We start from the raw sequence: 27104 nt of genomic DNA, 5'->3' as shown, positions 1-27104 counted from the left end.
TGTTTTGACACCGTTGGACTGCAATGCCCACAAGGTGAAACAGACATTAGCTACTAGTTTGAACTAGTTTGAACATTTATTAACCACGTACAGAGCAGACCCAATACGTATTTACTTTTTTATTTCACTCAGGCACTGTGTTGATTGAAGTGGAAGTGAGCATAAAGCATTGCTCACGCACGCACCGCGCACGCGCATCGAAGGAGTCCCGGTTGAGTCCCGCTTTGCCGCTTCGCTGCGGCGTCGCGGCGTTCGGCAGGGAATCTTATATATATATATATCTATTTGATGGGCCCCTCTGGTTAAGTTCTCTGTATTGTTGTGGCTGACTGATTTCTGTATTTCATGTTTCACACACTTAAAACAGGCATGCCTAAAGAACTTCAACCAAACACTGCGATGGCAGTTATAAGAAACACAAAAGGGTCCGCTTTAAGTGCCACTTCTACCCCACAAGTTTTGTCAAAGAGAAGAGGTGTCAACATCACCCTCAAAAGACCAACTTTACCTGATATACGTAAATTTTGTAAAGATTCGTTAGCCTCGTCCACGGATGTTTTACAGGTAAAAGACGTCATTTCAGATTTACATCTGTTGCCTCGTGATGAACTCTTTGGCAAAATGAACATTCACCCTCGTCAAATGGCTTTACAAGTTGTTAATTCACCTTTTTCCCCTGTTGCTCAAATATTTGTAACCGCTTGTGCTGATGCGCCGATTACAAGCAAAGCAACAGGTGCAAAACCTGTGAGCGAATTAAATATCATTACGGATGCAAGTACACTTGAAAACATACCGCCTACTGCTGAATTAGTAGACAGACATGTTCTCACAGCAGCTCTGGCCTCTGATGTTGCCATAATTGACCTTAATCCTTCCAATTCCTGTTTTTCCCCCCAGCTGCTATCGGATAATGTATCTAAATACCCTAATATATTTCGAGTACCTGCACTTCAATCTCAAACATTTCCTATTGAGCCCAACCCCGCGAAAATACGTCGCTACCCATCCAAATAAAGACGCAATTATCATTTCTTCTGAGGATGGTAGTCTTTCTAAACCTCCAAGTTCTGAAAATATGAAAGACAAACTCGATCTTAACCCTGCAGTTGTCCAGTCTTTGCAAAATACTAATAATTCGGCTCTTACTCAAATTGCCCTAAATGCCCTAGAAACGTCCTTAATGACGTTGATGAAACTTTATGATACCTTAGATGCAAGATTGATCTCACAAACAGCATTGTTGGATAAAATCTTAGCGTATCACTTGAACAAGCCAATGAACCAGGCACACCAGACCATACATACTATTCCAGCTGCAAGTGCCATATCACCAATGCTTGAGCACATTACTCCTGTTCAACATGTAAGGGCTACACAAACTTCCAATTATGAAAATAAAAGTTTGCGTTTACCCCGGTTTGAAAAAAATTATCTACCCAATGGTTGATGTGGTTGAATTTGTTTGTCCTGATACTGGTCTAAACCTTGTCTATGACAATGATATGAGAGAGGCCTCTGATAAGCCTGTTTCTCAGACACCTCTTAAGACTCCCCCAAACATGTTGTCTATAAATTGCCAAAAAAAATTGGCGGCGATCACAGGCCCAACCAAAGCAAATGCGATGGCACCACCTTCACAGATCCAAAGAACTGATTCTCCGGCAAATATGTGTTCTACTGACCAGAAGAATGACATTATCTTCGCAAAAGCTAAAAAGGGTTTGTGTTCGATTACTCAAAATAAGCAATCTAAAAATGTGACTGGGACTACAAAAATAAATACAGCCAAGTCAAAATTATTTATCAAGAACTTAAACTTGGCAAAAACTCGATCAATTGAGACTGCACGTGTTGTATCAAAAAAGTATCTTCAATTAAAACAATGCAAAGTTACAAAAAAATCATTATCCATCAATGAGCCTCTGGCACCATACGCACCCCTCGGTCATTTTGTAGAGGTGGTAAATGCCAACTTAAATCCTGAGACTATTGACCCTGTCACTTCTGGAAGTCATCCAGTAGAGAATCAAACCTCTAGAATGGCACACAACCCAGTTTCAGAGATTGATGACATACATTGTCAAGAAATCAGAAAAGCGGTCGGTGCATACATGACCAAAGCTTCACACAAATCTATTTCTACAAATCTTGTGCCTAAACCTAGGATGCAGGATGTGCAGCATAAACCTAGTGAGCCATCAACACTAGGCTTGTACAATGGCCAACTGCAAAGCTGCTCTAACAATACTCAACTGTCCTCATCTAAAAACTTGCATGCTTTGCTTGCCCAAATTACGCCAGAAATGTTCAAATTGCTACAATCAGTTGTCAGTTCAAATGTACAACCTTTGATACTGCACATCAACCCCATTGCAGAAATTCCTGTGCAACTTAATAAAACAGCGAAGATCAATAATGTCAAACCCCCAGCAAATGTTTCATTATTACTAACTTGTAAACCAAAGCCACATACACAATATAACTTGAACGGAAGCTCTCTCCTGGCTATTTTTGCAGATATTTGATCTTTAGAAGATGTTGCCTCGACAGACATAACTCTTATTGAATTTTTGACACAGCATGATGTCTCCTCCATAAGGATTTGGATGAACTCTACAGTGGTCCAGAACCTAATTTGGATGGCAAAATCCGAACTTTTAACTCTGGGTTTTGACCTTGAGGTAGACCATCTAAACATGGCGTCGCTTCATCATAAAGACCTTTGCCAACCCATCAACAATGACATGCCTTTACAGGCCCCAGTACCCTCAAATTGTCACTGTTATACATCAACACAATCGAATTAGCTAGAAAGCTCATCTGACACCATTTCTATTTCCCTGATTAGTTGGAACACAAGAGGTTACTCACATCTGATAAACAATGCTCTAACCTCCTTACAACCCATAATATACCTTTGTTGCAAGAAACCTGGATGACTTTTCCCCCAATATGGGACACTAATGATGTTTTTCTCAATCCAGCTCAAAAGGGATCATCTGGCAGACCGATGTCTGGTCTACTGGTTGCAATCAAGAAAGAGATTGGAATGGTTGCACATTAATGGTGTTGCCCCAACAAGTACATACAATTTATCAAATTGTTTGTTTTTGATGTCGGATATGCTTTGATAAACGTATACTGGAATTCAGTTGGTATATCTGATGACAGTTTCTTAAAATCGATAACAGATGTTCTAAACTTGGTTGCCTTAGACAATTCCATCTCAAATATCATCATTGCAGGTGATCTTAATTGTGACTGCTTAAATGCTCAAAATGCCACCAAATCAAAGGCATCTAAATGGTTAGCTCTTGCATCCAATCACAATCTATTGATGCTCAATGGAGCGTTCTCATCAGATATGCCGCCCAAGTACACCTGGAAAAGAGGGCAAATCGCGTCCTTTATTGATTACATTTTTGTGAGCATGCAATTGTTTTCGAAATTAGCCAAATTCAAGATAGTTGAAAATCGCAATAGCAATCACAATCAGTTGGTGACCAATTGGACTGGTCTCTCTCTCAGCGGATCTATCCCCACCAAAACCTACATTGACAATTTGATTGTGAACAACAGGGGAAATCGCCTCTGATGGTCACCCAAATCACTCTCTGAGCTAAATGGAATCTTGGAACACCAACAACTACATCAATCCATACACTATTCTCACTTGATGCAACTTTTTAAATCCTCTAGAGAAACTAGTCATAACATAGATGTAGCACCAAGACTCCATTCTTTCAATCCTGAAATTCAAAATCTCAAAGCTCTTAACTGAGCTTTAAAAAGACAAGCCATGTCCCTCTCACCTGCCTCAAGAGTGCCCTGTCTGAAATTGATTAAAACCAGGCATAAAAAAGCTGGGCGATTCGAGCCAAAGCATATCAACTTGATGGTGAAACCGTGTTGCAGTCTCTATAATCCAAAAACACTGCTGGCATGTGGACTATAATAAACAATGCTAACCATCAACCACAATGCATTTTACAAGCAAATTGCATATCTGAACTGAAGTGGGTTGCCCAAAAAAGATCAGTAATTCTGGTGCATGTGGACCAGATGGTCTTTCAAATCAAATGCTTAAGAAACACCCAGAGCTGTGGGCCTCCATCTTATACAAGATATTTACATCTATTAACCTCAAGCAGTGTTTGCCCCAGTTCGTGGACACATTCTATCGTAGTACCGATATATAAAAAAGGGGACGGTTCCCTGCCAGGTAGCTATCGACCAATAGCACTATTAGATGCCCCGGGCAAAATTTTTGCAAGGATCATATTGCGAGACTTCAACAGATGGACCACTGAATTCAACCTAAGAGATCCCTTCCAGACGGGTTTCGTCGCCGGGCTTGGGACCTCACCTAATCTCATGACCATCAATATACTAAAATATAAATACGCGGCTAAGAACCAAGTTTTATACTTAGCGTATATCGACTTCAAAGCAGCTTTTGATTCCATAGATCGGTCCATACTTTTCTCTAAATTAGTTAAACACAATTGTCCAAAACCTATTCTGAATCTAGTTATGCTTCTTCATTCCCACACAACCATTCAAATCAGGCTTTCAACTGCAGGCAAATTATCATCTATTATTAAAACTGCCCGAGGCCTGAAACAAGGCTGCATCTTGGCCTCTTCCATCTTCAACTTCTTTTTATTAGAATTGGGTAACATCTTGCGAACCACTGAGGGTGACTCTCCAAAACTTGGGTCTAACATAAAAACTCATCTCCTTAATGCAGATGATCTTATTCTTATATCCCAAACTCCATCTGGCTTGCAAAAATTGTTGAATAAATTGAATTCTTATGTATCCTCCAACAATCTTATAATCAACACACAAAAGTCCCAAATCATGATATGTAAACCTCACACAAAAACAATAGTTAGAACTCACAACTGGTCTTTACAGGTGGTAATACAAACAGAAACTCGACAATATAAATATCTGGGTGTAACCATCCAGGCCTCAAACTCAAATCAAGCGTTGGATGATGACATTTATTCTAAACTTCGCTTCCTAACTTCTCAAGCGAAAATTCTCAAAAACAAATATGGTAAATTCACTTTAAAACATGTCATTACATTCTACCAGCAGAAAGACGTTCCCATCTTGACTTATGGCTTTGAAGCAATGCTTCCTAGAAAAACAAAATGGTGGTCCCATCTAGAAGCCAAATTCTGGAAACAGCTGTTGCATCTTCCCAAATGTACACCAATGCCCTTGATAAGATTTGAATTGGGCATATCATCCTTAGAATCCCGTGTAAAATGGAAGATGTGCAATTTATTTAGAAAAGCAATATTGGGTGTTGAGTCTGAGGACTGTTAAAAATTCTAAGTATGCATCTTCTAGCCCAAGACCATACGTTCACTAAGTTTTGGTGCAGTGTGGTCCTGGATACCTTAGCAGATGCATCAATTTCTCTTGATTTGATTCTATCCAATCCGGGTCGAGCTAAACCAAAACTTTTCCATCATGACTGGATTCAAACTCGAAATCAATGTTTAGGATACAAAAATGCGGACTCCCGATTTCTTGGTAATAGAGCTTTGAATGTTACAGTGTCCTATTTAATAAAATATCCGTCTCCCCACATCAGACACCAATTTCTCAGGTTTTGGCTAAATTTGTACCCTACCACTGAGATCCTAGTAACACGTAAACTTTTAAGATTGGATCAGAATTATTGTCGTTTCTGTTCCATCAGAACACAAAAAGAAACCTTGGAACACTGCATTTTATATTGTCCCATGCTAGCCAACCAAAGACTCAAACATTTCGAAAAATGTAATCTAAAGAGATATAATCATATGTCTATGAACAATATGTGGTCAACCATGACAAATTATCCCGATCTGGGAATGCGGGTGGCCATAGTTCATTTTCTTGATGAAATCTTTCCCAATATTTCATAAACCTATAATTGCATCTTGATCACCATAGTCAAACTATTCAGTGTTTATATCAGAACGAAATGTTTCAACATATCAGATTAATCTATCTTAAATTGTGATGTCTTTGCAACTAAATTGGAGTGTGTTTATGTTATAATGGTTGTAATGTTCGAACTTAATATGTCACCATATCTGATTAATCTATTTCAAATTGTGATGCTTCTTGCAACTAAATTGGAGTGTTTTATGTTACAATGTTTGTAATGTCTGAATATCTTAATATGTGAAAATTATCTAAATTTTGTATGTTTGAAAGGATCATTTTATTATCCATATCAAATTTAAAAAAAATAATAATACTGTCATTCGTACATCCATTTTTATTGTCTGAGGATGCTTGTGGTCTCATGCAGAAGGGATGTGATCTAGCCCTTGGAGTGGGACCAAGCCTGATTTACATATGGTCTTTCCCCTTCTGTAATACCTTGGCAGGCGAAGAATGATTGTCTGGTGGGTTGCCCAGAGCAATGCCAGAGGTTGATTAATTCTAAAACTTCCAGCTAGCACCTATTTTGCGATAGTCACCCTGAGTGGGATGGGTATGCCCAGACATGAGTCCCTTCGCTGCCTGTACTTGAGATCCAAGTTACTCCTCACTGATAAGGTCCAACAATACCTTAACATGTCTGGGGATGCTTGTGGTCTCATGCAGAAGGGATGTGATCTATCAGTTTGAGCTCGACTGCCCCTTTTGGAGTGGGACCAAGCCTGATTTGCATATGGTATTTCCCCTTCTTTAATGGCTTGTCAGGTGAACAGCGATGGTCTGGAAGGTTGCCAAGAGCAGTACCAGAGTTTAAGATTAATTCTAAACATTCCAGCCATTACCTCTTTTGTTTATCCACAGGACGGGGCTCATGATCCTTATTGAGCGTAATGCATTGCCATCCGGATCTGAAGTCCCTCAAGTGGACTGGGACTCCCATCATTTCAAGACAGCTTCTTCCCGGGTCTTGCCAGGTTTAGCTTGAGACACAGGTAAAGCCAAGGTATTGTTTGAAAGATATTTGTGTCAGTCTATAGTTCAAGGACATTGTTATGTGTGAATTAGTGTTTTTGCATGTGTGTTTGTGGTTGTGTGTGAGAGAGCGAAAGTGAAAGAGAGAGATTTGTTTTATCAGTCAGTCATGATTAAAAGTGATTTGTCCTGCTAAGGCATTATACGTAAATGTGCACAGTCATTCCCTCAGAATAGCTTGGTTCGTCCTTAGGTTGGGATTTTCAGGGGTGGTATTTAGCAGCAATGAATTCAATATGCACAGGCTTCTTATCAGAAAGATGTGTTGTGCCAGAAAAAGAAGTGGCGCTCCCTTCGCAATCAGCACATGATTTTGTTTTCTCTTCAGGGGTTCGAGTTAATGGGCCTCATTACGAGGTTGTAGTGTAAAACCGGCAAGGCTACCTCCAAACTTGCAACCGGGTCCGGCATTCGCGTATGGGCAATTACTGGGGTATTCCGGCCCCACCCGATCGAGTGTTTGTCGTTTCGTGGGTGCCGGAACCGGTACATCCCCATTCCCATTGAGCCCAATAGGGCCCAATGGGAATGGGGATGTCGGATGCACCGGCACCGTTAACAACGGTGCCGGTGCATCCAACCTGCAGTGCTCTCGGGTGCCGCTCTGCCTGCCAGGTCAGACCTGGAAGGCTAACAGGCACCCGTGAGCACAGCTCGTAGTATGGCGGTACGGTAGCAACAGTGCTGGTAGCACTACTGGCGCCATTGTTACCTTGCCACCATACTTAGAATGAGGCCCAATGTCAAAGGAAATGTTGTTGCAGTGTTACATTACATTTGTTACATTGCATGATTTGTATCATGGCGAATGCACATACAAACAAGATAATTCCAATAGCAGTGCCATGTGACATAAAGAAACAATTGCATGTGCAAAGATGCTTCTGACACGTTCCGGAAGGTGTTTGTCATTAAATTGCCACTCCTGGTTGACTTCTGGAATAGGGAAAGAAGGGTTAGAGGAATCAATGCGCTCTCCAACAGGGAATCCAACCACAGACGGTGGTGAGTCCAGGCCACCTCCCAAAAGGATTCTAGGATTGAAGCAGCGCAAATAACACCAAATATTCAAATAATCAAGATAATTGCAGACTCAAGCCTCAAGGTCATATTTCGTGCATCCAACTGAAAACATGCCTGTCCAGCTCCCCATTCAAAGGTCCCATCATGGGTCATGTATGCATGTACAGCTTTTCTAAAGGTGAAGCCTAGATAGGAAGTAATGTTGCGCTGAGCAAAGGGTGTTGCAGTGGATACACTAATAAGTAACTTTATCGAGCGTGGCGTGGTAGGGGTAGGGGCGGGCGGGGACTCTCTGCAATGTTTTGATGGTAACCAACGGGCGCAATTGCTTTTGCATATTTAAGTTGTCCTCAGGCCCCCATATTCAAGCTGCCCTTCAGCAAGCACAGCACACACGCTGCTTGACCTTCAACCACGTGGCTTCTGCCCTTTAAATAACCACCCTTTGTGTGAGCGTCAAGTATCTAGCAGTGACTGATGACAGAGAAGAGCCCCCATTGATTCTTCCAACCCATCCATCTCTGGCCTTCAGAAGCAAAGATTGATCGATTGTTCATCTTGAAATGTGTGACGAAAGACTATTTTGTCATCAGGTTCTTTTTTTCATTGTCATCCTGGGGGCCTGTAATTTCGGCAGACACAAGAATTGCAGCTATTTTGTGAAGTGGGTTTCTCTGAGGGAAGCAGTATTACATATTCCTTACTCTTGCAAAGGAGCATTGTGTCAATTTTTCTGAATTAGAACGATGGATCCTCAATTAGACCAACGTCATTTCAGGGACCCTCGTGTTTGCACATTAACACTTAAAAGGAAATAAAGGCAGCAGTTTACAACTCCGCTGGGAAAAACATGGTGTTTTCACACTTGTCATTTCCGGCCAGTTTTTCTTCGATTCCAAATGTACAAACACCAAAGACTGAACACTACAAACATTTGTGATGCATGCGCCTTTGCGTTTCAAGTGTGACCTCTCACCTTTGGGGGTCAGAGTGGTAGCCAATCAGGGCAGAGAACCCCGAGGGAATTGTTACTGTAACCGCTCGACCATGTTATTTGTTATTGTAATTTAATGTTGTTAGACTTGCCGTGATCGGTGCAATACAAGCGATGGATTTACTCAGCCAGATGTGGGCCTTTATTACCGCACCGCATTGAGACACGACTATGTGAACTAACACGCCCCGAAGGTGACACTGCACGACAGTCTTGCCTTCCAAATATGGTAATGACGGCCATTTTCCCGCAAATTGAACACACAACCAAACCTAATTATACCTAACACCTTCGCAAACACTGTGAAGTGAGCCTAATTGTGAAGCAAGAGACCTCAGGTTTAAGCAGAGGCCCAAGATAATTAAATTTACAACTATTTAATGATTCAGCAGTGAGTGCAAAGGAGGATTCGCGTGTCGGCTTGATCTGATTTAGTGCTTGGTTTATAGTAACACAATTCAATCGCAGCACTTATTCCCAGACTGTAAAATAATGGCTTCCTTCCTGGTGTAATGCAGAGAGCAAGGGAAACAGAGATGTATATTTAATGCACCTCGAACCTCTCTGATTGAATTCCCTTTTTAGCGGTTGATTTGACTGTGATGTTCCGTTCTCAGCTGGCGGGGTCGGTCAAACACAAATGGCGAAGACTATGGCGAGGCAGCGACGGAGCAGGAAGATTAGGCTCGGCCAGTTCGGCGCGGGCCGATTCGCGGCGACCGATTCAGTACGGGAGCCATTTGGGCGCGCCCATTTTGGCGCGCCCAGTTCGGCACTGCGACGTTTGCCGCGGGGATGTTTTGGCGCGGGGGAGGGGGGTTTGGGGAGATTCTCATATTTTTGCGTGGTTCGGTATTTTTTTATGTAAATTGCACAAATGCTTTACAGTATTTTTTAATGTTAATTGCGCAAATGCTTTATAGTATAGTCGCAGTGACTTTTCTAATGGCAGAAATTCGCTCGGCGTGTATGCTGCAAGCCGCGGCTAGCGAGTTGTTTGGTCATGTCACTATGGAAACCATCCGCCAGGTCTATGGTAGTGGCTCAGGCGAGAACTCTGCCAGTTACTTGACCCCACATTATTTTCAAATGCAACACGTTGTCAGGCACATTTCCCGTCAACGTGCTGCATTTGAAAATAATTCTGCTTTTAAATTTGGCGTGAGGAAGTTTAGACGTGGCTGCAATGTCAGCCACGTCCAAATGTTCCTCGCGCCAAATCGGCGGCGCCAGAAAGGCTCCCGCGCCGAAATGGCCGCGGCGAACTGGCTGCTGCGTGCCAACTGGCCGTGCCGAACCGGCCAGCGGCGAAACGGCGGCGCAGAAAGGGGGTGTACCGAGGCAGCGACGAGGGCTACCTGTGTCGGGCTCAGTCATTTCCGGTGTTTTATTAAGGTCTCAAGGAGCCAAATAAAAGCATGGCACAGCATAGGTGTGTGTTCTGTTCATTCAGAAGGATCTGAATTGTTTATAATTGCACCCGTGTGCTTATGATCACAGTGTCCTGACAGTCCAGTAAATATCGTGACATGCGACCACATGCTGTTATTTGTGGAATACAGCAGTTGATGTTCTACATAGCGTTAGTCCGCCTTGACCATAAAAACAATTAAATATCACATTATGAACATCTTACAGAAGATCGTCGTTTCATATTACAAAACTACAGTATAAAAGCCTAGCTTCGGCAGGCTTGGTATCATTCACAAACTAAAATTACAAGTAATCCAACACACAGACATTTCCATCATATTTTTCCCTCTGTAACCAGGCCCTATGTACATATTTTACAATATAATAGGGTAAGTTCACATCTAGTGGATTCTTACAGAACTCTATGGCCGGATCTGTTCTGATGTCTTTCGCTCGAAGTACTGGCAATAAGTAACGCTTTCCCAGACTTCCCTAGTAAAAAAGAAATCCACTTTTTGGATTGTTTTTGGATTGCTTCTGGCTTGTTTTCAAGCTGCAGATTTTTTTGGGATTTATTTTGGATTTTTTGGGGATTTTTCCAAGCAAGGATTTATTTGTCTTGGGTTGGAGGATTTATTTTGGATTTTTACTGACTTGTTTCTCAGTAGAAACAATCCACTAACACTAACTGGCAGGCACGCATTTTTACAGGATTTATTTTGGATTTTTACTGACTTGTTTCTCAGTTAAAACAATCCACTAACACTAATTGGCAGGCACGCATTTTTACAGGATTTATTTTGGATTTTTACTGACTTGTTTCTCAGTTAAAACAATCCACTAACACTAATTGGCAGGCACACATTTTTACTGGATTTATTTTGGATTTTTTGACAAGCAAGGATTGTTTGATTTTAAAGTGAGGATTATTTTGGGATTATTTTCAATTTGTTTCTCAATAAAAAACAATCCAGCAACACTACACATTTTTACCGCATTTATTTTGTATTGTTTTACCAGCAAGGATTGTTTGGTCTTACATTGGAAGATTTATTTTTGATTTTTTCCAACTTGTTTCTCAGTAAAAACAATCCAGTAACTCTAGGCACACATGTTTACTGCATTTAAATGTTGGAATGTTTACCTAGTTTAAACATTGTTTGCCGTTATTTAGGATTTTAATGTGGTTAAAAATGTCACACAGTTTATTTCTTTTGGAACTTTTATTTGTGCACTAAAAGTTCCATTGCACTTAACTATTTCTTTATCAAATAATGCCCAGTCGCTAAGCTTTATCTTCAGGGTATACGGATTTGCCGCCATAGGAATAGCACTCTATCCATTGTCTTCAGTGACTTTAGTGGCTTTGCCAATGCTTGTTTTACACGTGGCTTCAGTGGCTTTGCCAATGCTTGTTTTTAGCACATGGCCGATACTGACCCGACTGAGTCCGGTCTCTGATCCACTTTTCTTATTTGTGATGCTGTGTTGTATTATTATTGGTAAACACTTTTGCTGTGTGTGTTGTATGTGACAACTTTGATCTACGGCAGGAGCATTCATTAAATCATTATTTTAAAAAAATCTCTGAATCATGCTATAGACACACATGTTTGTTTACATATTATTTTTGATAGTAAATTGGTTTCCATTAAGTTTAACAAAGCTTCAGAGAGGCTGTGGTGGGCAGCGCTTTTATTAAATCGGAGAGTCTAAAAAAGTGTACAATTTTGCAATCTCCATTATGCACCCATATACATGCAAACATCCGTTCAAGAGACCTTAGTCCAGTGCTGATATTTTCATTCTGCTTTCTGGGACGTAGAGTCTGGATTTATAATGGGGGAATACAAGCTCCAGGATGCAAGGAATAAAACAGGAATAAACTTGCACTTTAAAAACGTAATGGGGCATATTGACATGTATGCATAGCATTCACTGGGAGAGATTTATGTTTTTGCATGGGGGAACACAAAAAAAGGATAAGACTGCCACACAAGGGTGGGTGTGGCTATTCTTTGTTAGTGGTGGAACAAAATCAAACTCCACCCTGCCGGAATAAAGCCTTCATTTAAGAACACTTTCCTCCCATTGTATTACAACGGGCATATGCAGCATTGCACTTATCTGATAGCAAATTGGCCACCATCGGGACTGAAAAACCCACACATGAACCCAGAAAGTCCCCTTGTGTGGTTCCCTGCACTGGAAAGGGAGATATCAAGACCCCAGTGGAGACAAGGAAAAATTAATTAAACAATTCACAGAAAATTAATGGCGGGTTGTCCTCTGCAGGAGGTATTTGGCATGTGTTGTACCCTGACCCAAGTGTGGTGGAGGCTGTGAAGACTGCTCATACAGATACCAGACCTCGTCCACCCAGAGCAAGTTCCAGGAGTTGACAGGCCCATTGCAGTAAAAGAGGTACAGGTGCAAATCACATGATAAACCATGCTGACAAACATATCCTTATAGAAATATGTGTAACACTAAAAAGAAAGTGCAATTTTAGTTGCCCCACCCCATCCTCCTCCCCATTTTCACTGAAAAACTACATTTACCAGAAGGAAAAGTAATTTGAGCCTAATCTCCATATGGTTTGCAAATGTGCTTTCAAGACACACAACAAAATGTATTTTGTAATAATAAGGTCACCTACTTTTAGTCATCTTTTTTTCTTCATTCACATGCGGCTGCCAGAGCGACTGCAACTTTCTTCTTCCCCTGCTCTCTACTATTGTGCCTGCATGCACGTGCAAAGGTAAGCCCCTCACCACTGGGCTCCCACACGAGGCGCGCATCGGCACATTGACTTTGTTGAATATTGCAATAATTGTGCCTGCATAGACATCTTATCAGCGAGAATGTTTAAACACTGTTGAGCTTTGATAACGCTCTGTTTGTTGCCGCATTGCATTTTACCTGCCGTATGTCCATGGATTTTTGCCATTCTAAGATGGTCGTTTCCACTGCCTGCACCAGGATGCTGGGCACGGTGCTGCTGGGTATATGGGATTGGCTGGGGCTGTCTACATCTGGCCCAATGGGAAGGCCGGCAGGCTTGGCCGGCCCTCCTAACAAGGCCAACTCCTAAGGCCCTGTCTACCCCTGTCCATGACGGTCGTCTGTGTGTCCGTATGCTCCCCAACCCCCTTGGTCGCCTGTATTTCCATATGCTCCCCACACCCCCTTGGTCGCCTGTGTGTCCGTCTGCTCCCCCCCCCTTGGTCGCCTGTCTGTATGTTCCCCAACCACTTGGTCGCCTGTGTGCCTGTATGCTCCCCAAACCCCCCTCCCCCCTTGGTCGCCTATGTATCCGTATGCTCCTCAACCCCCCTTGGTCGCCTGTGTGTCCGTACGCTCCCCATCCCCCCTTGGTTGCCTGTGTGTCCAGATGCTCCCCACCCCACCCCCCTTGGTCGCCTGTGTGTCCGTATGCTCCTCACAACACTCCCCATTGGTTGCTTGTATGTTTGTATGCTCCTCACCCCACCTTGGTCGCCTGTGTGTCCGTATGCTCCCCCCCTTGGTCGCCTGTGTGTCTGTATGCTCCCCACCCCCCTCCCTGGTCACCTGTGTGTCCATATGCTCCCCACCCCACCCCCCTTGGTCGCCTGTGTGTCCATATGCTCCTCAGAACACTCCCCATTGGTTGCTTGTATGTTTGTATGCTCCCCACCCCCACCTTGGTCGCCTGTGTGTCCATATGCTCCCCCCCCTTGGTCGCCTGTGTGTCTGTATGCTCCCCACCCCCCTCCCTGGTCGCCTGTGTGTCCGTTTGCTCCCCACCTCTCCCTGGTCGCCTGTGTGTCTATATGCCCCCCCCCCCTCCCGGTTGCCATGCAACATGTGGCTGGCACCATGTATTTTCCAATCTTTATGTACTTATACTGTAACCTTAAGCATTGTATGTACTTTTGCTCTGTAATCAGCAAGTAAAAGCTCCTTGACACCTCAGGGTTTTGGGCGCTATATAAGAACAGTAAATAATTTAAATAAATAAATAAATAGAGAATATCATTTAACTGTGCTGCTTATAACAGAGGGTGTTTTAAAAAAAAGTGTTTCTGAGGAGAGTGGAGTTAAATTTGCTTGTGTGAGCAGCAGCTTATTGTAAAATATTTTTATTTTAGCACTGTGTATGTATAGCTATGCTATTCTGTTGCATTTCTTACTTTGGAGACCTAACCACTTCGTTTTGAGTGAGCGCTGTTACTTTCTGCTCATTGCAATGGGAGTTGGCCTGTTTTCGGCTTGTTTTGGAGGGGCATTGAGCTTTTTTTTTGTTGGGCCTGGCAACGTGGGTAGCAATGGCGGCGGAAGAAGATACGGCGGCCGTGCTGGTGGGCTCGAAAAACAGGATAAATACCACACAAAAGGTAAGTGACCACGCGCTTATTTATGTTCGCGTCGTTAGGTAACACAGACACACATGTTTCAGTTTACATCGATGCGTGTGACTAGAGGTCTCTTTACAATTACTCGTGATAAATGCAGCTTTGTTTTTTATTTTTCCAGCTTTCTTTCAATGGTCCAATTTGTTTCATTTTTTTGCCTCAGAGAATATGATTTTCATCTCAAATCAATGGCGCCTCAAAATGCCCTGGTTTGTAGCAACTGCTAATTGTGTACATGTGGATATTTACTTTTTCGCATGCCTGAAAATTCAGCAAATGCAAAACGCATTGCCCGCAATAGCTTTTCAGTCATCAGCCCTCGCAAGCACACAGACACCCACAGCCACAAGGTTTACTGCTTCCCACGCCGATGGATGGTGGCTTTTCCGCCTGCCGCATTGCTTGTTTTTAAGTATGCAGTTTTATTCACATTCGTGCCATATCTGCGCACACACAAATACTAGTGATTCCAAACACAGCTCCAATCTTTTAAAATAAGCAGCCGTCATAACTCGTGCGCCATTTTACGCATTTGTGTTTTGTGAGCAGCTCTGCATGCCTAACGAACAAGAAAAGAGCCACACATCCAGCCTATAGTCAATATTAGCATTTTCTGGACTCGGCGTCAAGACTGGAGTAAATGATAATTTTAGTATGTGACTTTAGGGCAAACTTTCCAGAAAACCCTTATATTTCCTCATTCATAACGGGAGTGTTTATAGCAGAACAGGACAGAGGCTGCATAATCAGGTAGACATGAAGCAGAGGATATAAACCGCCTCTAAAATCAACAGAATAATAGAGGGGATAAAAACAACACAGAACACTTGCTTCAGAGTTCAGACCCTGTACAGGCAAGAGAGAATAGACTGTTTAAAAACCGAGCAGGTTCACGGGAGAGGACACCATTTCAGAACAGAGCACGTTCACATAAAAGAATGAACTATGTGTGTGGGGGGAAAGGTATAGCCAACAGCAGCCAAAGAAATCCTACGATCGCCCGGTGTGTTAGCAGCTTGTGAAGTGAACACCACCGAAATGCTAACAATTGCAGCATGACTGCGTAGGAAGACACGATCTGCCTCTTTACCCACGCCCCGCTGCACCCCTCGAAGTTTCAGTCTATTCACTTGTTGAACTTTTGTATAGTGCCTGGACAGCAGGAGAGGTTTCCAGGTCCTCGGCCCCCAGTCTAATGCCTGTTCTCGAGGGACAATACGTGGTGCATTTTCTTCAGTGGTGCATGCATGCTTCTACCAAACATGCTGCCCCACTGCTGCGGAAATAGCCACCTTGATTGGTTACTGCCGCATAGCGTTGCAGCATGCACAATCAGACTTCTTGTGTGGGCTGATAACCAAAAGCCTATCTATGTGACCCCTGAGCTTCGATTGGTATTGGTAGATATGGGTGAGGTGGGGTACGTGGGCATGGTAGTGTGGAACAGAAGGTGAGAGAGGCAGATTGTGTGGTTAAGTGGGATGAGGTGACATTGGATGGTTTAGAGAGGGGTATGGTGTAGAGGGGTGGAGTAGGTGCATAGAGAATAGTAAAGCATACTCGAGCAACAGTGGGAATGGGAAGGGATGGGACAGCAATGCGTGACGAAGGATGGATAGGGTAGAGAAGTACAAGGAGGGGTGGGTCAGGGTTAGAAGAGGTTAGAAAGTTTGGCCCGGTTAGGGATCGTCACAAATGGCACAGAAATCACCCCAACTCTCTCAGGCAGTTTAAAGCTTTTTATTGAAGGTTTGGTAGGCCCTAAGACTCTCTTTCTCGTTTTGTAATTAACCCCCTCCCTAACCCACACATCCTTAAACCTGTAAGGCAAGACCTCCAAACAAGGAAAACCAATCCTCTTAGGTTAAAAGCTTGGTGCACCTCTTTGCAAGGAAACACATTTATTTTGTATATTTTGTATACCAGAAGGGGAAAGGTGATGGAAGGTCCCATAGAACCTAACTGTCACCAAGTTATATAGTGCCCACTGCCAGTTTCCCTAGGCACACACGCACACGCTCTGCAGGTCATTGAGGTGCTTAGGTTGCAAACACGTATCTTTTTCAGTGGCAGTGCCTTTCATGTGCATAATAGGACAATTAGAACTCAAATGGAAGTTTGTGACAAAGAAGCTGCACATCTACGTTTGTTTATTACACAACTTCTTGCATGTCTTAAATCGCTGAAAATACAGTGGGGTTAAAGAGATTTTTCAGGTTGACATTATTTTGCATTCTGGGACTTATAGTTTACCATTCAGGATGTGAAAATTAAAGCCACAAGGAACATTTCCACCCACCTCTGCCCAAACACACACTCCTTGGATCCCCTTAATTGAAGCTATAAACGGGCCACTGGTGTAATAAAAATGTCTTAACCAGGTCTGCCCCCACCCACTCAATTTATAAGCACTATATGTGGTTCTGTTGAAAACAAGCATTGGCAAAGCCAACAGTTTTGGCTCGTGTATAAGTATTAGGCATTTGCCAGGCACTACTGTTATATGCACAGATGCTCGCTCCATTTTGCAGTTGCTACCACTGATAGCCAGTTAATGCCACTAAAGCAGTGCCTGCCTGGCAACTGCCTTTCCAAGCCTACACAAAACCCCAAACTATTGGCATTGCCAGTGCTTGTTTTTGGGCGGTATTTATTACTCTACAAAAAAATAGAGATACCATTATTTATGCTGGCTATAGGCAACTCTTCTACTGCAGTGGAATCACACTGTTGGACACAGCAGTGGCAGATGTTGTGTTGTGTTACAAGCATAACATCCAAACCATCTCTAGTCAATATAATTAAATATTATATTAGCATCATCTTTTAAAGAAAACTATCAGCATGGAAACACGACAAAATGCAATTCCTAGTTTTAATGCAGTATGCGCATTGTCGCAATGGTTCCTAAAAAAAAAAAAAAAAAAAAAAAAAAGAGAGCATTTCTGCACATTTTCACTGTCTATGCCAAGTTTGTCCAAGAGTTTCTTAAATAAATCTACAACACAACAGTCAGAAAAAAACACTGGACAACATTCTTGGTAGAGAGTTTATGCAAGGGATGCATCATCTTGATGAATTAGATGGGGCAATTGACAATTTAATAAGATAGCTCATTGAGTTGGGCACTTTCTCAAACAGTTGTGCATAATCTGCAAACGCAGGTTCGGGCTCAGGGCAAACCCAGACTTGTATCAGTCCAATGTTAATAAATTATGTACATATACATCTGATGATAATATTAATCAGGTGTTAGAGTAAAGCAATATTTTAAACACAGCATCCTTAACTCAAATATGCCACAATAGAAGAGATTAACATAAACGCAGGGACCAAATATACCAAAGGATCTTTCCAAACCATTACTATTCAAATGCAAAGTGCTGGATTGCAATGAATACAATTGAAATGGCAGTTGCCGTTGTAAATTATACACATTGCAATCCCTCCTAAATTCCAAGGTAACTTGGGTGGGAAGTGAGTTTGGCGCGTATGTGTCATGTGTGAAGATATCCATTTCCTGACTGTTTTCTCACATGGAACACTAGAGATTGATTTTGCTGGTGCGCACATTGCTTCACAATTGATCTCTTGGGCCCCCCCTCTTCTCTCCTTCCTCTCCCCTGTCACACCTGATGAGGTATCTAGACCAGTCCTGGTACCTGCTCACCCTGCCACCCACTCGCACTGCCTCTGGGCCACCCCTTGCACTGGGGTCTGTATCTGTACCCATACAGCCCCCCCGCCCTTTATCTTTATGCATTTATCAGACACACCCTGTCTGCTGTCTTATCCCAGCACTTGCCACTTGTTGGCTGCACTACCACTGTTTGTTGCCTTTATTATTTATTTATTTTCTATTTATCCGTTTCTCCTCTGCTCCACACTTCCCTCTCCCTCCCCCTCCATGCACTTTTCCCCTTCCCCCTGCCCCTGCGCAATCTCAATGTCACCTGGCCTAGTAGTCTGTCTTCCCTCAGTTTCCCCTCCCTTGCCTCGTCATGCCTTGAAACACTTATGTATAGGCGCGTTATAAATGCCATATCATATCTATGTCTTAGCACAATCTGAATTGTCGTCAGGCCGAGTACAATAGTTAATTTCACATCCTTACTGTTCATGGCATGTAAGAATGTCATTGTATTTTCCCTTGTTCCCTCCCTTGCCTTGAAGCGCTTTGAAACACATTGTGTATAGACGATATATAAATATACGATCGTATCATGAACCGCTTTGCTCACATAGCCTGCATCCTAGTTGCTATGTTTCATAAAGTTTATAGCGGCGACTAGTTGTACTTTGCTTGCTCTTATCAAACATTTTACACAAATCTTTTTTTGCATTTCAGAATTTATCCATGTTAAAGCCAGGGAAATGGGCTTTCCAATACTCTCTGCATCCGAGTACAGAAAAGTCCTTCAAGATAAAATTGGGAACTACCGGATGAAGAAGGAGCCAGACCTGGTCTTTTCTACACCAGTGTAGTTGGGCATTCCCTTGCTCCCTGGGCTGGACCCCACCTGACTCACTTGCTTTCTGGGCTGGGCCTGGATAATTGTGTGACTCCCTGGACTGGTTCTGTGTCCCCTCTCAACCTTGCTCCCTGGGCTGGACCCCACCTGACTCACTTTCTCCCGTGGCTGGGCCCCACCGGACTCGCTTGCTCCCTGGACTGGGCCTGGATACTCGTGACTTTCTGGACTGGTTCTGGTTCCCCTCACCCTTGCTCCCTGGGCTGGACCCCACCGACTTGCTTGCTCCCTGGGCTGGGCCTGTATACTCGTGTGACCCCCCTGGACTGGTTCTGTGTCCCCTCTCACCTTTGCTCCCTGGGCTGGATCCCACCTGACTGGTTCTGGGTCCCCTCTCACCCTTTATTTTAAAATTGTAAGCACCCGTTTTTGGGATTGCTACAGTCGTGTTTTTGTGCTATGTACACAGTGTCCGATTGAACCTCTGCTTCTTTTTAATAAATATAGTGGGAAGAAAAAAAATGTGTTGCTTCTTTTTAAATATAGTTAATATGCCATTAAATGGTCTTGACTTTCATGGCCATTTTACCTAAATGACTGTGACCTAATAAGTCATCACTATTGTTATAAAAGCAATTCAAAATGCAACACTGTGAAATAGGTAGTAATTAAGTCACAGTGACGCTTTTAAAGCCCAATTCAACAAGGTGAGCCAAATGTGTTTTTAAGCATTTCTTTTCAGGATTATAGTAAACATTATTTTTGTTAAACTCCTAAAAAAAAAAGTCCAGCTCATAAACCGAAACAATGCCTATATTGTTAAAGGATATTTTGAGGATTGCTTTGTTTTTTTTATTTGTAAAGTATTATTTGGTGACTACATTAATTGCTTTTGAATTTCAAAAGGTTTATTTGGGGATTGCATTGCTTTTGGATTTCTACGAGGAAGGATTTATAAATAACATATTTCGGGTGCATTAAGCCAAAAGGAAGCCAGATGTAATCTGTTGCTTTTGGATTTATTTAGGGATGGCACTGGTTTTGGATTTTTATAGGATTGTTTGGGGATTGCATTGTTTTGGGATTTTTGCTGGATTGAGCATTGGATTGCTTTTGGATTTTTATAGTTTGGGGGTGGATTATTTGGGGATTGGATTGCTTTTGGATTTATAGTGGATTGTTTGGGGATTGGATTTTTAGTGGATTGTTTGGGGATTGGATTGTTTTTGGATTTTTAGTGGATTGTTTGGGGATTGGATTGTTTTTGGATTTGTAGTGGATTGTTTGGGGATTGGATTGTTTTTGGATTTTTAGTGGATTGTTTGGGGATTGGATTGTTTTTGGATTTTTAGTGGATTGTTTGGGGATTGGATTTTTAGTGGATTGTTTGGGGATTGGATTGTTTTTGGATTTTTAGTGGATTGTTTGGGGATTGGATTGTTTTTGGATTTTTAGTGGATTGTTTGGGGATTGGATTGTTTTTGGATTTTTAGTGGATTGTTTGGGGATTGGATTGCTTGGATTGTTTTCCACTGAGGATTGCTAATTAACATATTTCAGGGTGCATGAAGCCAAAAGGAATCCAAAAGCAATCCACTGAGTACAATGGGAGTTTCTGGAGTTAAAGAGGATTTAAAGAGGATTTAAATGTTTGGGAAAATCCAGTAGCAATCCACTTTCAATCCAGATTTTTTTGGTAGGGTTGAGTAGCCGAGCAGAATAATAGAAAGTGTTTTACTGACTCTTCAGAGCTGCCGCACACTTTGCATCTCGTCTCGGCTAAGGCTGAACACATCGCCGTATACTCGGCCACTTTGAGGGTGTTAGTACGAAACTGAATGTATAAACTCCTGGTATAATCAGGTGATACACAGTCTAAATACAATTTAGATCCCTCAGCGGTTTTTGACATCATGTAAGGGGCACCCGTCTTCAGCACAAGACAAGCACATTTCATCTGTTTTGTGATGGCTTTGTGGTGCTTTGTTGTAAATCGAGCCTTTATGTTCGCAGTTACCTCCTCCGGTTTGTCCCAGACAGTCCCCAGTCCCCATACCCAGATTCTGAAGCCCTTTGCGTAGAATCCTGGGCCATGCTAATGAACTAGAGCCTGGGGTACTTAATAGGCTGCGCATTGAGTCTTTGTATTTGGTTAATTCTGGTGTCCGCCAGAGACTAATCCAGTACATCCGCGGTTTGCTAGCAATTACTTTGTTTATGGGCTTGAGGCCATATTCCCAATGTAAACTTGCGGCACCTTAGGTTGCGCTAACCAGGCCCCCAAGTACCAGCAGTAATCTGTGAAAGATCATCAAGGTAGGAGAGTCCTAGCAAGTGCCATTTTTTTCATTACAGAGGTGCAACTATTTTTCAAGAATGCACGTGTGGCCTAGCATAGCGTGAGCACCTCAACCAACAAAGGATGGTGTATTGAGATAAGTGCGTTGATAATAACTAATGGAACATCCTGTGGGCCATGGAGCCTGAGGAACCTCCAGATTTTAGGGTTGACTGTTAGAGTAGACTGCAGGATGGGAGCTAGGACTGAGTGGAGACTACAATGACGCTCTCCTGTTAAGCACTTATCTCAAGACCTGTAACCAATAAACAAACTTTCCTTTTATACTTACCTGCCTGATTCCTGCGCCAAGAGTGACTTACCCGATGAGGTCTGACACTGCAGTTGGATTGCTGGGTTCCTCCCACCAGATACATTTTTTTGCAATGGGGCAATACGAAACGAGGTGGTGGGCCGACGCGGTCGGTAGTGGCCCACTGCCCAAGTTAAGTGCCCGGACAAAGTGAGGGTCACTTAACAAGGGTGGCAGTGCCGTTACCGACAGGGTCGACCCGTCTCCTCTGTGAATATCGCCATCAGCACCCATGTAGTTTGCCTACACAAGTGCTAATGTTTTTGTTTTTTTTATTTTTAAGTAAGAAACTTACTTTGTGATGCAGCTTGACTCTGGCAGTGCTGTCAGGGAAGTTCATTTTCCATGTTATGACTGCTATGTCATCAACATGGACAAAGGACTTCCCGAAGAGCAGCACTGCTGAAGCCGAGCCACACCACAAAGGTAAGTTTCACATATTTTGTATTCCTTTTTCAAAAAAGGACACCATTAGCACCAGTGTCGGAAACTACATGGGGGCTAAACGGAGAATGGGGAGCAGGGAAGGGAAGCGCCCGACGCCAATGAGAATGCTTGAAACGCGTGCTTTCCTTAGTGAATACAGCCCGCGTTCCGAGCTTTCTCATTGGTGGACTGCGCCTCTCAGGGTGCTGATGGGTATTAACGATGCATTTAACATCATATTTCATGAAAATAATGGGATAAAACACATGCAATTTACAATTGGTTGTGTAGTGGATGTAACACATGAAACACGCATTGGCAACAGTGTTGGATTCCTCGGTTGTTTATAGCATTTTACATGTAAAGGAATGTATTAGGTAAATGCATGGGCCCTGCATATGAGTAACTACTTTAGATGTTCCAAACATGTCTGCAAGTTAGTGTTTCAAGACACTTAACGTTAGTAACAGACATAATAAAAAAATACTTCTGATCACAGTGATGTCAATGTTTTAAAAACATGTATATCTATTGTTGTATGCTTTGCCACTGTGCATGTTTTAATGTCTGCTTTAAAACATCTTCTTTGGGCTTTGCAATTGTACTTTCAAGAATTATGGACATTGATCAACACAACTATTTGGCCTACATAGAACAGCTACAACAAATAGAAAGGCTGCGTGGTGCCACTCGACATCATGAGCTGTCTGTCACCTTGTTCTACTTGACTAGAGGGAGACACCTGGCTTCTAGTGAGAAGCCCAATAATAGCAAATGTGAGGCCTACCATTTACACAAAAAAATATCCGCAAATGTAGTTGGATTCCGGTCAAAATAATTGGAGCGCTGAATGACTTTAGTGCTGCATTGCATGCTAGAGACCTAGGGTGCATGCGCACTAGAGCTAGGGAAGCTGCAGCTAAAGGGAAAGGAAGAGTGTTTGCGTGAGTGTGTGTGTGTGTGAGAGAGCTGTGTGTGTGCGTGTGACAGAGAGCTATGGAGTATGTGTGCATGCGGAGGCGGTGCCTGTAGGAAGAATGGTGTGCATGTCAGGGAGGATTGTTTGTGTGTGTGAGAGAGAGAGAGAGGGAGAGAGAGAGAGAGAGGGGGGCACAGAGAGAGAGAGAGAGGTTGTGCAAGGCAGGGAAGGGCTGTGCAGGAGGAACTGTCTGTGTGGGTAGGCTGGTGTGTGTGGGTGGTGTGGGAGAGAGGGTGTGTCTCTGTGGCAGTGAAGATGTCATGTAGCAGAGCAGGAAGTGTAGCAGAGAGTTAGAGTGTGTCAGAGAGGATGTGTGTGACAGGGAAGATTGTGTAGCAGGGAAGGAGTATGTGTGCACACGGGAAGGAGAGTGGTGATGTGTGATGGAGAGATGGTGTGTCCATGTGTGGGAGAGAATGGTTGCATATGAGACAGTGTTGTGAGTAGAGAGACAGACAGAGGGCATGCATGGAAAAGAAGAGGATGTGTTAGAGAGTGGTGTGTGGGGGTGAGAGAGTCTGAGAGAGAGAGAGAGAGAGAGAGAGAGAGAGAGAGGGAGGGAGTATTGCAACCCTTGTGTTTGAATTGAATAAAGTATTTTTTTCAAACCTATTTGTGTCTCAGGTCATTTGTCAATCCCATGGTCTGTTAACTAAGGAAGAATGCACGTTATTTGCTATGCTTTCCCTCAAAAGAAGCGGGCCTGGAATTGCTAATGCAAGTTATACTCCCACATTCTTCATAACCACTGTGCAGCCAGCAGCCCCCGCAGTGCAAAGGGGATGCACATTTCAAGAATATGACCACTGATGAGTAATGGATTATGGAACTAACCCATACCTATTGGGGAATTGGCACGTGGCAGTGATTTGTATGTTGGTATATATGTGTTATTTGCTATTGTTGAATCGTTCAAAATTGCCAAAAGCTTAAATAAAGTTTTTCTAACACAACTCCGGGAGGAATGTGGCAGATTAGAGGAGGGGATGATGACCGCAGGTCATGATCCCTATAGGGAAACCAGCACATTACTTAACGCACATCTTCAAATAGGGTGATAACTCTGATCTTCTGCTACCAAATGTCAGCAATCAAAAGAAAATATCCGCCTAATCACAAATGCGCAATATACTGTTACTGGGTAGAAAACCTATTGGACCGTGGTAGCATAGGGGTAAAGCCAGGCCAGACATTTCTTTACGATTTACTTCTGAAGCCGGTGCATTGAAGAATAGTGGCACCGATCCCAGATTCCAGACGCGCGATGTGCACTAATTTTAATCTTCGGATTGGCGTGCACATTTTATGCAGCCAAGAGCACAACGATAGCTGCTACAATTGCACCATTGGGATTTCACTGCTTCCTGCAGCTCACACACAGACCACTGAGAGATGTAGCGCCTATGTATGCTACTCATCTGCGCTTAAATTAAGAAGCGCTAGAAGCGGCATGGGCACAACAAATCACTTCCAACCTGGAAAAAATAACAAAATACAGTCACAGGAGCTATATACACCACAACACCAATCCATATGTCTGCAAAATAGGGCAATCCAGAAGGGAAATGTAATGTTGGCTGACATTGTTCCGGATGAGAACAAGGAGTGCAATATTACATGTTTAGTTGAATGGATCTTTAAACCAGGGAAAATACTTTCATTCAAATACTGCTTACATGCACAAGGTCGGGATGACAATGCGAAGCTAAAATGTGCACGTTCATTGTTTGCTCCTGTTGAACTTCCATGTAACAGAAATACAAGTCGAGCCATGCAAGCTGCTAACAGACATAGTAAAACGATGTTTACTATGGGCCCGATTCATGGAAAAGTACGCATTTCTCCCGCAATTTCCGCGCAGAGATAACGACACTACGCGAGCCTGCACGCAGAATGAAAAATGCACGCCCTCCATATTAATGGAATTTACAGCACAAATAACCTTATTTGCAAGTCATGCCCGGAACTCCCCCGACACGCCCCCACGCAAAGCCTAAACAGCCAAAACAGCTAACTCTGCATGCTTCCCGTGGGATCCCCCGCAAGCAGGCCTGCATCCCGGGGACCCTGCCCAGTGTCCCCCATAACTGTTGCTGACACCCCAACAACATGCGTATGATACTTTGTGACTCGGGTAAATCTGCGTGCAAACCACCATAAACCATTCCTACACCCCGCTACACTGCATACGCACACGTCTAAGTCAGATCAGAACCCCAGTTGTGTACACGCATCCCTAAATCCGACATGAAATCCACCTCGGCGCTGCAAATCCTATGTGCAAGTGTCTTTACGCCTGATTCGGGTGGCGCAGGGATCGAGGGATTTGCACGGCCATTTTTATGCCAAGAGGCTGCACGTGTAGTTCCATGAAAATGTGTCATTTGATGCAGCTGTGGGCCGTCCCTCAGCTGTCTGCTGTGCGGCTGTCTCTAGGTGAGGTGCTTCCGGCGCTCACAAAGGGGATCAAAGAGAGTCTGTGTCCTCTGGGTTTCCGTCCAGCTGTTTGGAAGTCTTGGCTGTCTGAACTTAATTCACATTCCCTGCGCAGCAGAGCTGGCTCACAGGAGCTGTCACATGTGCAATATCAATTTGGATGTGGGGGTCATGATCATAAGTAGGGCCACGCATTACGCCTAATTGCAGGCACTGCTTATTTTTAGAGATTACTCTGCCACTGGCATGTGTGACTCATGATAATCATAACTTGGGGTACAGTGGCGCATATCTTAAATGCTGCCTCTGTACTATAGGGACTTGGCTGTCTCTGTGGCTGTCAAGTGGGCACCTTGTGACCTTTGAACCTTCTCTGAGCCACAAGTAGAGCAGGCACCGGGGATCAGGCTACTGAGGCGGCAGGGACACAAGTACACTATGGTTCTGTCATGAAGTTGACGAAAAGGGGAATCTAGTTAACAGATTACGCCTTTTGGAGATGGAACTACCTGCATCATTTTATGTATTAATAAAAATAAAAAAGCCAGGTGATTCACACCCTTGACAAATAGCAATTCGTCACACTGACTTTCCATATGTTTGCCTCTAAAAGAACACACTCATGTTGTCATTGCTGAAAATGCCAGTAACGTCTCTATTTGAAGACAAGTGCATCCTGGGTTTGTCAATATATGTTACGTGAAAACACACACTCCTGTTGGCATTACCTATAATGCCAGTAATGTCACAGTAATGTTTAGGCTGGATGTATCAATATAATTCAGTACTGCAATGTAGGAACGCACTCGTATTGGATTTTCCCAAAATGCCACTGTCGAAAGACATCTCCATGCTGGTTATTGCAATTAATTATATTATTGCCACGTGAGAACACAAAGATTGGCTTTACCAATAATACCATAATGTCACTGTAAGGAGACAATGGGCCTCATTATGACTCCGGCGGTAGCTGCTGCTGGAGTCATTTTCTTTCTGGCGCATTGGAAATGGGCAATTACCGGGTCTGCCACGGCTGTAATGCCCGTGGTAATTGCCCATTACTGTGCGCCGGAAAAAAATGCTCCCTATTCCCATTCGAGCCCCATAGGGCTCAATGGGAATGGGGAGGCCGTATGCACCAGCACCATTCATGAATGGTGCCCGTGCATCGGACACGGTCTGCTCGCGGGTGCTGGTCATCAAAAAGGCACCCGCGAGCATACCTCGTAGTTTGCCGGTCCGGTAACAATGGCAATGGCACGTTTACTCGTACCGATGCTACTGGACGGGCAACCTCAAAATGAGGCCCAATGAGACACAGACTCA

General features: G+C 43.3%; 1 protein-coding gene and 1 long non-coding RNA gene across 2 annotated transcripts in view; one reads left to right on the top strand and one right to left on the bottom strand.

The window, feature by feature from the left end:
• The window catches only part of THSD7A (thrombospondin type 1 domain containing 7A), a 1346262-nt gene that overhangs the window by 598866 nt on the left and 720292 nt on the right, over positions 1–27104 (bottom strand). The window lies entirely within an intron of this gene.
• LOC138570063 (uncharacterized) lies at positions 14262–19808 on the top strand. Its single transcript, XR_011303394.1, has 2 exons — positions 14262–14796; positions 19163–19808. It is a non-coding gene; the product is annotated as an uncharacterized lncRNA (long non-coding RNA).

The sequence above is a fragment of the Ambystoma mexicanum genome, chromosome 2q (genome assembly GCF_040938575.1).
Source record: "Ambystoma mexicanum isolate Mex_15411 chromosome 2q, UKY_AmexF1_1, whole genome shotgun sequence".
In the NCBI taxonomy this organism is placed as follows: domain Eukaryota; kingdom Metazoa; phylum Chordata; class Amphibia; order Caudata; family Ambystomatidae; genus Ambystoma; species Ambystoma mexicanum.
This window is presented reverse-complemented; position numbering and strand designations above follow the sequence as displayed.